Raw genomic sequence first — 10,301 nt, 5'->3', positions numbered from 1 at the left:
GAGGAAAAAGAAATTTTATGTTTGTTCTTAACCTATAAATAGTAAATAAATTCTCATTGCAGAAACTTCAGGCAATATTAATAATCAAAATAAGATAAAAAACTAGACATTATGTAAAGATAGCCACTGTTATATTTTTGTTTGTGTTTTTTGTTTGTTTGTTTTTCTGTGTGTGTGTGTGTGTGTGTGTGTAAATTTGGGATTTGGCAATTTTTCAGATCTAAATAATATCTAAATAATAATTTAAAAAATACAAACACCCCAAATAAAAATCCAAGCAAGCCCAGTGCTTGTTTCCACAGCAAATATACTGAAATTGGAACCATACGGAGAAGATTAGCATAGCCTCTGCCAAGGATGACACATAAATTTGTGAAGTGTTTTTTATTTTTGAGTTATGCAAGATAAATATTACACCTCAACAAAGGTGAAAAAAAAAGTCCAAGCTTACATTTTTTTCATAACAAGGCTGGCACTTAATGAATTGTGACAGTGAAATAATCCGTTTTGACATGGTGCAATTGCTATAGCTATAAACATAGGTGTCATGGCAGCTGTTGGCTGCAGAGCCTCCTGAACTGCTGAGCACACACTCATCAGCTTTATGTGGGCGAGGTGCTTTTCTGTGTGCTCCACACCCCTGCTTCTTTGCAAGATGCATCTGATGGCAGGATACTGTCTTCCCTCTTGACCTATCTTCCTACTCTTGAATTGCAATAGCATTGGGTCATCAGGGGTTGTGTCTTCTTCCTTGTTATCTGAGATTTGAATAAAGAAGGAACCTCTCCTTGGGATTAGGAGGATATTAACAAAGGCCTCCAGGTGGAAAGCATTTGGCCTTGACATCAGGAGGAATGGAAGGAGCAGCTGGAGAGACAATAATTCTAGAATTGAGGAGTTTTAAAAATAGGAAGAAGGATTTCCTCTCAACCTTCTATTATTCAACCAACAACTTATGAACATATGTATGGCTTTTAGGATGAGGAACTTAATACCAGAAATGGAAAACTAGAGGCCAGCTATGAGCTCCAAGGTTTAGGGGACTTATTTGCTAACCCTTTTTCCTGGATATCATTTCTAAAAGTAGAGGAAATGTATTTCCTTTTAAGAAAAACAACCTTGGCAAGATAACAATTTTTCTATAGGAATCAGTCCATTCTATTTTTCTGTTTCTGATTGTCTCACATTCTTAAATAAGATCTTTTTTTAAAAAAACTCTCCAGTGGTAGTCTGGATTGAGCAGGTTTCATTGTCTCCACTGAAAATGAAGTATTGCTTATTTGTAATACTTAAATGGTTAGAGCTAAGGCTTCCCAACCCCCTACCACCCCCTCCACCCCCCAACATGAGAGATGTTAGTATAGAAAAGTCTGCCACTCTGGTTTGCAATATTCATAGAAACTCCAACATTCGAGCACTAGTTTATAAAGAAAGAGGTCTGCTTATTTTTTGTATTTGCATTTTCTATGCTACCTTTTAGCATAAGGTCTTATATATATCACTTTTCAGTAATAAAATAATAAATACTTACTGAGTTGAGAGGTCTAATCAAGGGAAAACTTAATTTTGAGACTAGGAGGCAAAAAAAAAGCATGTTACAAACCTTACTGATTATTTCATCCTTAGTTTGAACATTGGCCATAATTTAGTAGAAGCATATGCATTTATAACCAGTTATAACCAGTATTAGAAAAGCTTATAGAAAGATCCCCCAAATGTCTCAGCTTTCTCTTCTAGGAAGACTGTATACAGACATTATAGAAAGTATATATTCCTTTTCACTGTGTAATATTTATCTTCATGCAATGTGAGAGGGAAACTTTTAGATCATAGGCTGATCTAAGGAAAGTGATTTTCTTCTTTTGGCAAATGTTTCTAATGCATAATTTACTTTGACATACCTCTCTGGATACAAGCCTCTGTTGTGTGATGTAAATGAATATTTTCAAATCACTTTTCAGAAGAAATAGCAAAATATATGTACCCATAGCACTTTTCTTAAGGCAAAGTCTCTAGTTGCGTATGTGTTGTGCAGGGCAAGTTTCCTACAATGGCATATGCCACAGGTCAGGATTTTTGCCAAAGTTAGTTTCTACCTATCATTCTGTATTTGTCACGCCTAATGTGAGCTTGTATATGCACAAGTGGATGTGTCAGGACCACTTGGCAATTATTCCATTAAAAACATTGCTCTACTGCTTTTCAAAAAAAGGGGGGCATAAATTAGTAATGCATGTCCCTATCCAGTGGAAACAAAAGAGATAAATTATTTTAAAATCCAGGAAAGGATGTAAATTTGTGAATAAATAGTGGAGAAGAGATGAGAGATAGTTTTCAGATGAGGAAGATCTGAATTGCTTATTTCTTTTCTTTAGACAAGATGTATCAACTATTTGTCTGGTTCCTCGCTGTGGTTCATTTGAGAGCAACGGACATCTTGCCATTGAATATTAATGCTTCCCAGTCATTCTACTCCTTTTTCAGCAGATTGAAACTAACCTGGGGTGGTTTCCTGGCTCACCTATTTCTTGGCTGTCATCACCCTCATTTAATTTCATCTGTTGTTATTACCTCATAATGTCTGTGCCTCAGGCAGCAACCCTCTCTTCAGCTGCCAAGGTTAGCAGACTACAGTTTGCCAGAAAGGGTGGCCATTCCAGGCCCACACAGCAATTGTATCTATGGGCCCAGCTGGGCTCTGGTGATAACTGGTAACTTCAAAGTTATCTTGTTTCTTGTTTCTTCGGTTTTTCCACTTTGTGTGTGTGTGTGTGTGTGTGTGTGCATATTCTCTAAAGTTATACATGCCAGTTGGAAAAATTTGAGTAGATTAAAAAAAAGAAAACTAGAATGTATTAGTTGAAAAGAAACAGACTGTACAGAAAGTAATAACAGAAAGGAATTATTTCAAAATATCATTGGATTGTTTTCTCCTCCTCGTCCTTTTCCTCTTTCTTTTTCTTACTTCTTCCTCCTCCTTATATTTCTTCTTTCCCTTCCTTCAAGTAATATCTAAGATATCCAAAAGCAAGACTATGCAGTTACAAAATATTCTACTCCTGACGGAGAAGAATATACATTCTCTCTCTCTCTCTCTCCCTCTCTCTCAATAGACAGCTCTGTATATCCACATGGTAGCATGCAAATTTTTAAGATATATGTATCATATATTCTAGACTGAGTTAAAGCACAAGACCATAGTGTTAGGTTCCTGCATTAGGAATACTTGTAGGAATAAATATTTGTTGCGTGAATGGATGAAGGAATCAATAGCTTACTGTGTGCCAGGCTCAGTACCATTCTTTAAATGGATAATCTCACTGAGTTCCAACAGTGAAAATGATGGGAAATGTAGCCTGTTAAAGAGACACTTTTGGCTTCATGGTGAGACCCAGCTCACAGATTCTACAGATCAAGGAGAGACTGTGAAGCCTGAATCCCAACCAGTGCCTACTGCATGGTAGTAGGCATGAGCCTGGATTTTGTAGAATAGGGCTGATCAGAAATTCTCAATTTAATTCTGCATTCTGTGTACTTAATATTTGAGATTTGTTACATTGTATTGGTGGTACAAATCCTTGTCCAATATTTCAGATATGCCCTATGATTGCCAGGAAAGGAGTGAAGGTAGAGGATATTTCATTTGTCGATATTCCAAGAAACTATTGATTTAGGAAAATTCATGAAAGAGCCCATAGTGTCTAATCTTACAGTAGAGCAATGAATTACGCATCTTTGAGTACAGTGAAAGTTCAAGTCCCTTAGATAAATCAGCAATGCTTTCAGAGATAAGTAAAATTTCTCCCTTCATTAATTGACATTTATATGCCTATTAAATATGATTATTCATTGTACATCCTTGAACTTTTTAACCATCAAATTAAAAATTAATGTGATCCAATTAAAGAATAAAATTTAACCCTATCTCTTAACCCTCTCTCTGTATAGGGACACTAGGGGATCACAAAGAGACAATGTTATGTTATGTCCTTATTATAGGATGGACAAAGATGGAAGACTGCAGACAATGTTATCATTTGCATTGTTCTGCCATCATTATATGCCGTGACTGTGCATTGACTTCCTAATACTGTATACCTACTTCTTTGGAATACATAGTTCTAGCACTGTGGAAGTCAATGAATGTCTGTAGGTATTCTTTCTTTCAGACCTTTAAATAAATTTAGAATTCCTTCATGCAGTAATTATTGTGTTCCCAATTTCTGATCATCTTTTGGTTTCCCTTTCCCCTGCCATTGTATTGGAAAATGATCCTTCCTGAAGTGAGTAATATAAGGAAGATGATATAAAAATATCCAATAGACAATAAAGTGTGTGAGGAGGACAGTAAATACTAGCAGATTAACTTGGAATAATCACATCAGTGGACTGAGCTAAAATTGGAAAGCCACAATTTGGTATTAAAGATGGCAACCAGGAGTAAATGCCTGAATTACAAAACAGGAAAGACTAGACAGAGAAAGGAATGAAATATAAGCCATGGCAATCAGTGAGAACGTGGTCAGGGTAAAATGAATTATGGACAGGAAAGAAATCTGTTTTAAGATTGACACCATGGATCTTGAACTACAGCCAGAAATAAATTGACATCTGTGAACACTGTGGGTCTAGGGCTGAGAATAAAGGCGTAGATGGTCTGATAGACCCACTCTGATTTCTAGCTCTGGGATTTTCTCTAGTTTCCACTCAATGCCCCATCCTTCTTAAAGTCCTTTGCACCTCGTACTATCTTTCCCCCCTAAAAGCCAATAGTTTCTCTGATACTGCCTTCCAGAAACTGGGGTCTTGCCTTCAGAGTTAAGGTTCCCACTAGTAAGAATTTGCTGGAGAGACTACTGCCTGGATCTCTGCATATTGCCTAGTGACAGACTGCTTACCTGCCATGCCTTATCCATCTTCTGTTATATTTCTCTCAGCTGGGATTTGATTGTTTTCTTTCCAGTGTTCTTTCCAGGTAGTGTGTTCTACTTTGCTTCTTTGAACAGACCCTTGTGTAATGCTGGCTCTGCCTCTACTTGCCTTTAGTTGGAGCTGGTGCTGGACCTGTGTTTTGGACTGTCCCAATGGTAAACAAATTGTGGGCCTCATTCATTCATTCATCAAACATCACTTCTCCTCCTCCTATGTGTTCAGCATTGTGCTAGGTGCTTGAGATATCATGACAGAAATAACCATGGATGGACACAGGAACTCTCACACACTGCTGATGGGAGTGAAAATTGATAAACTACGTTGGGGAACAATTTGGCACTATTTTGTAAAACTGCACATGGACACTTTCTGTTATCCAGTTATTTCCCGTCTCTGTTTACACTTATAAAAGCCCTTGTTTCTCTGTTTTTGCTTCACTTTCATTTACAATATACTATATAGGTAATACAAAATTTATAATCAGTGGACATTTTGTGTAGGTACTTTTCATAATTACAAAGTGAATTAAAAACTATTCACATAAATAGAATGTATTCGTTAAAACTAACCGAACACATAGAAGCCTTGCTATCTGTTGCCTGTTCTTTTCTGACACAGGGTAGTCTGTATGACATTGCACAGCTTGAGTTCATAGTGGCTCTCTAGTGACTTTCCAGCAAAACTAAAATACCACATCTCTTTGGATAAAGATGGTCAGCTGGAATTTCACTTCCTGTGTTTATGCAGTTCCTTCCAAACAGAAGATACCCACCCCACTTCCACATTACATCCAATCCAGATAGTCCACCTCCTGTTAAAATTCTTAGTCTTGAACTGCAGGGCAGCAGATCCTTCCAAATGCAAATATAATCACACAGACTTATATGTTGTCAATTGTTTAACATCCAGAATTCACTTCTTTTTTTTTGGCTGTGTCACACAGCATGCAGGATCTTCCCAGACCAGGGATCAAACCCATGCCTCCTGCATTGGGAATACGGAGTCTTAACCACTGGACCACCAGGGAAGTCCCAGAATTCTCTTCAATACAATTTTATTATGCACATGTGAAAAATATTCATACAGATTAAACAGTCATGACAACAGAGGAAATTATGTGTTCTCTGTGAGAAGGTGTGATCCACATCTGAATCAGGGATACTCTGTAGTCATTAAAAAATGTCACTGTTTTTATTTTTTTCCTTATTTACTGACTCCAAGGGAAAACTGCTTGATTTCTGTTCTATTTAAAGCCAAAGCCTGGCAACACACTTTCTCAGGAAGCTAAGACTGAGTGAAAAACAAGTGAGAAAATGGTTGTAGTTAAATGTGAAGCAGTGACTGTGCGATGACCTCCCCACCTCCTCCCCGAACTTGTGCAACATAGATGTCTACAGCTCCATCAGCTCGTCACTACAAACTGAGGTTACCTTTTATTTTCGTGTCCAGATAAATTATGGGGAAAGACTGCCTATCCACTTGCCAGATATTAGCACCCACTTGTCTACCACACTGTTTGCAGAGTTTCCAGGGTCCTGCCTCACATGTGACTAGGAGCTTTGCTGCAGTCTGGTCCCTCTTTGCAGCCTTCCCATCCTGCTGGCCAAGGGGATGTTTCTTACCTTTGCTGCTAGTGAAGTTTATCAGACTGCCACTCTGCCTCTAACTGTCCAGCTTCTAGGAGGGGGACACTGTTTTTGTAATTCTCCATAAGATGGTTGAGACCCTGCTAGGACCTTTGCAAGGCTTGGGTGGGTACTGTGAACTCAAATGTCAACTGAGGTCTGGCTGGTAATGGAAAGGTGTGAAGGCTGTGTGGTGTAAACAAAGTGGCCATGACATTTGGCTGCAATATCAGTAAATATCAGGAATAATATCAGCGAGAGTGGTGGTGAACTGGCTAGCATAAGCCCCATTTAAAGGGAGAAGCTGCTGTTTAGAGCCAACTGATTGTTGACCTGTGGGAACAAAGACTTAGTTTTGCCAGATTTGATTTTGCAAGAAAAGTCTGAAAGTCATATTTTTAAGTGAAACTTTATTTTTCAACACTGGCACCCAATTCTTTTTTTTTTTTTTTTTGACATTGCCACGGCCAAATCAAACATTTTTGTGGGTTTCCTTGGGACCTGCGGGTCTGTAGTTTATAATCATTGCTTAACAACTGCCATCATAAGTAGCTACTTTTAGAACCCAAAGCCTAACTATACTTCCAAGTCCCTGGATCGCAACCATCAGACTTCCACATAGCATGTGTCAACACACACACATGTACACACACAGATCCTGTGAGTGAGAATTCTGTTCTTATCAGGCAATAATCCACATCATTTCCACTAATGGGGTCTGGCTCCACCAACTACTTGAAAGAGTCATGGTGTTCGCCCAACTCCATTTCAAATAATACTCTATGTGAAAGAGCTGCATTGTAGTCCAGATGTCACTGCACCAAATTCCATACAGTTTGCTTTCAGTCTTGCCTTCAATATGAGGCCAAGAAAAGTTGCAACTGCACATATAATATGATTTCATCACCTGCCCGTGTGGGAACAAATTCTTAAAAATTCTAAACACAACTTCTAAGACCAAAATAGTAATTTTCAGGTAGAGGATACACTGAATTTAAGATTTAAGAGAAACTGTCTTAAGATTTAAGATTTAAGAGAAGCTGTCTTCTGGAGGTAGACTTGCCAGTAAACCAAACTTATATTTTTATACACTTTTATATTTATATTTATATACACTTAAGCCCAATGTCAGACCTCTGCTTGGGGGCTACTTCCTCACATTCAGGAATCTCCTCCAGAATAATGGAAAGCTACTTGTCTACAAGTGTGAAAGGACCCACCCAAATTCCACATCAGAATGCAGAAAAACTGCATGTCACCTTCTAATTGGAAGTATCTCCTGCTTCAAAATTTAAAGTTCACTCTTCACTATAGATAGTTCCAGAACCTCGACTGAAGGCAAAACAAAAGTAGAGAAAGTACAATTCAGCCACAGAAGCAGAAAGAAGTAGAGTCCCAATGTCAACCACCCATAGTGAAAAACAACATGATGCTAAGGCGAAGTTGAGAGGCCACCTCTAGTTTTTGTATAACCCAGCCGTAGATATCCATTGTAGGGAAGAAACACTGGGTACATTGGAATTACATAATTAATGCCTTTTGTTCTAATATCATGCTTATTAGAGAATATTCTGATCCTTCGATTTTCCCAGAAGAGAATGTTCTGATCAGGCCAAACTGAAAACTGAAAAATATATTCCATTTAACTAGGTTGACAATATTTCTCATTGTAAATTAACAAACAAGTTTTCTGGTTATATACTTTAGTTACACAACTATATTATATAGCTATATGTATAAATATATTGGGAATGTTTTAAGTACATTACATACTCAAATATTTAATAATATGATTTTAAATAGTCATCACAGATGGCAACGGGGTAAATTAAAATATCTCATGTATCCATTTTTAACTTTTCTGTATTCTTGGACTCAAAAAATGAAATTTTATTTCTGTTTCTCAAATTATTTTTCAAGATTAAATAAATTCACATTTCTCTATGAGCAGAATTTGAACTGCTGTTAAGAGGGAGGAATTAAAGAAAATTCACATTTATTGACAGTCTAGTATTGTTTGGCTCCTTAAATATATTATGTCGTTTATTCTTCACAATAACCCTCAGGTTAAAAAGGTATCCTGCTCATTTTATAAAAACAGCTTTAGGCACATTTAGTAAAACCTGCCCTGCGTCACACAACTAATAAATTGCAAGGCCAAGATTTAAATGTAAAGAACCTAAGGGGACTCTTTTATTTCTTCCAATTTATTATTGACACATTGTAGCATAAAACTCTAAAAGAACATATAATCTTATGTATTACCAAAAGTTTCAGTCTGTCCTAATCAAGGTAAATGGTGTTTGAAAGAGCCAGATTGGGAGAGGCAGTGACTCAAGTCTGGCAGACATGTGAGGTTGTAGAAGGATGGCCTTTAGAGACAAGAGATCCAGGTCAGAGACATGAGCCTTTAAGTAAAGTTAAAATTTAGATTATTCTTTGTAAGGAATGGGGAGGCATAGGGGAATGGGTAGAAAATCAGCATATGAGCCAAAGGAACAAACTGAGTGTAGCTCCCAAACAATAAATTTAGTTGCAAAGAAACAAATGAATACATTCATACACAGTAGGCAATTGGCAGGAGGCCTAAGGGTAGGATAACTTTATATTATACCTGAAATATATAAACTTATTTACACACAGCGTTAAACTAAACTTATACAGAGTTTAACACAGCGTTAAACTAAACTTATACAGAACTGGAAAACAAGACTGTCAATTTTTCAGTTACTGTTTTCTCTGAAAATGGCTTTGTTTACTTGATAATTGGACTAGGTGTAGCGTTTCAGGTTCAAAGTTTTTTTCACTCAATATTTTGTTCTGTTGTTTCATTGCAAGTAGTATGCTGATGAAGTCTGTTTTATTATCCTGTAAGAAATCTATCTTTTCTCTCTAGTAGCATCAAGACTTTCCCCTTTAACTTGATATCTAAGATTTCATCATCTAGTTTTTGTGTTTTTAATTTTGTGTGGCATTCTCTGGCCCTTTTGAGGTTTCATCTCTTCGCGAAGTTTTGGAAAATGCTAGGTCATTACCTCCTGAAATATTTCTTCTACCACATTCTCTCTAAATCTGCTGAAGGGTGTTATGCCTGGTGATTACAACCAGAAAGACTTGATGAAGGTCTTCTGGGTCGGGAGTGGTCCTCATTCCTTTTAGTGTCACCAGCCCTCTAGCACGCAGCCCTATTTCTCTGCAGTTAGTGCCATATTCATCTTTCCTGCAGGGAGGGAGAGAGTAATTGTCTTGCAGGAGCGGGAAGAGAGAAATATGCTAGGGTTGACTTGCCTGGCTCCTCCCTTTGTGGTACTCCAACTAATCATCCTACCAGTTGCATCTGGGTCTGGCTCCTTTTCCTAGATTTCATCATCTTGGGGCATGGAACACTTGTGTTGCTGGTCTCACCTCCTAGGTTAGAATTTTCCCGAGAGAATCCTGGCCTGTGAATTTTCTCTTGTCTGCTTGTATTTTTGAAAGGTCAGATACTATTTCTGTAATTCTTTTGTTTATTTTTTACTATGGCTATTTTATTTATTTTTAAAATATACTTTCCTTAATTTCTATGAATTTAGTGTAAAAGGGGAGATTACATGAAATGTTTACCATTTTGAAACTGGAAATCTGCCCTCCAAGCCCCTCCACCCCTGCTTTTTTAAATTAGTACATGTGTTTTGCACTTAATATGGTCAAATAATTACCCATGGAATTATCTGAAAAAATAAACTTAAAAAAACTAATTAGATT

General features: G+C 37.3%; 1 non-coding gene across 1 annotated transcript; it reads left to right on the top strand.

Annotated features, from left to right (window-relative positions):
• Nucleotides 1-290: 290 nt before the first annotated feature.
• Nucleotides 291-392, top strand: LOC130850562 (U6 spliceosomal RNA). The gene has a single exon (XR_009052932.1). It is a non-coding gene; the product is annotated as a U6 spliceosomal RNA (small nuclear RNA).
• Nucleotides 393-10,301: the final 9,909 nt, after the last annotated feature.

The sequence above is a fragment of the Hippopotamus amphibius genome, chromosome 3 (genome assembly GCF_030028045.1).
Source record: "Hippopotamus amphibius kiboko isolate mHipAmp2 chromosome 3, mHipAmp2.hap2, whole genome shotgun sequence".
Lineage (NCBI taxonomy): Eukaryota > Metazoa > Chordata > Mammalia > Artiodactyla > Hippopotamidae > Hippopotamus > Hippopotamus amphibius.
Note: the sequence above shows the minus strand (reverse complement) of the source record. Positions and strands in the feature narration are given on the sequence as shown.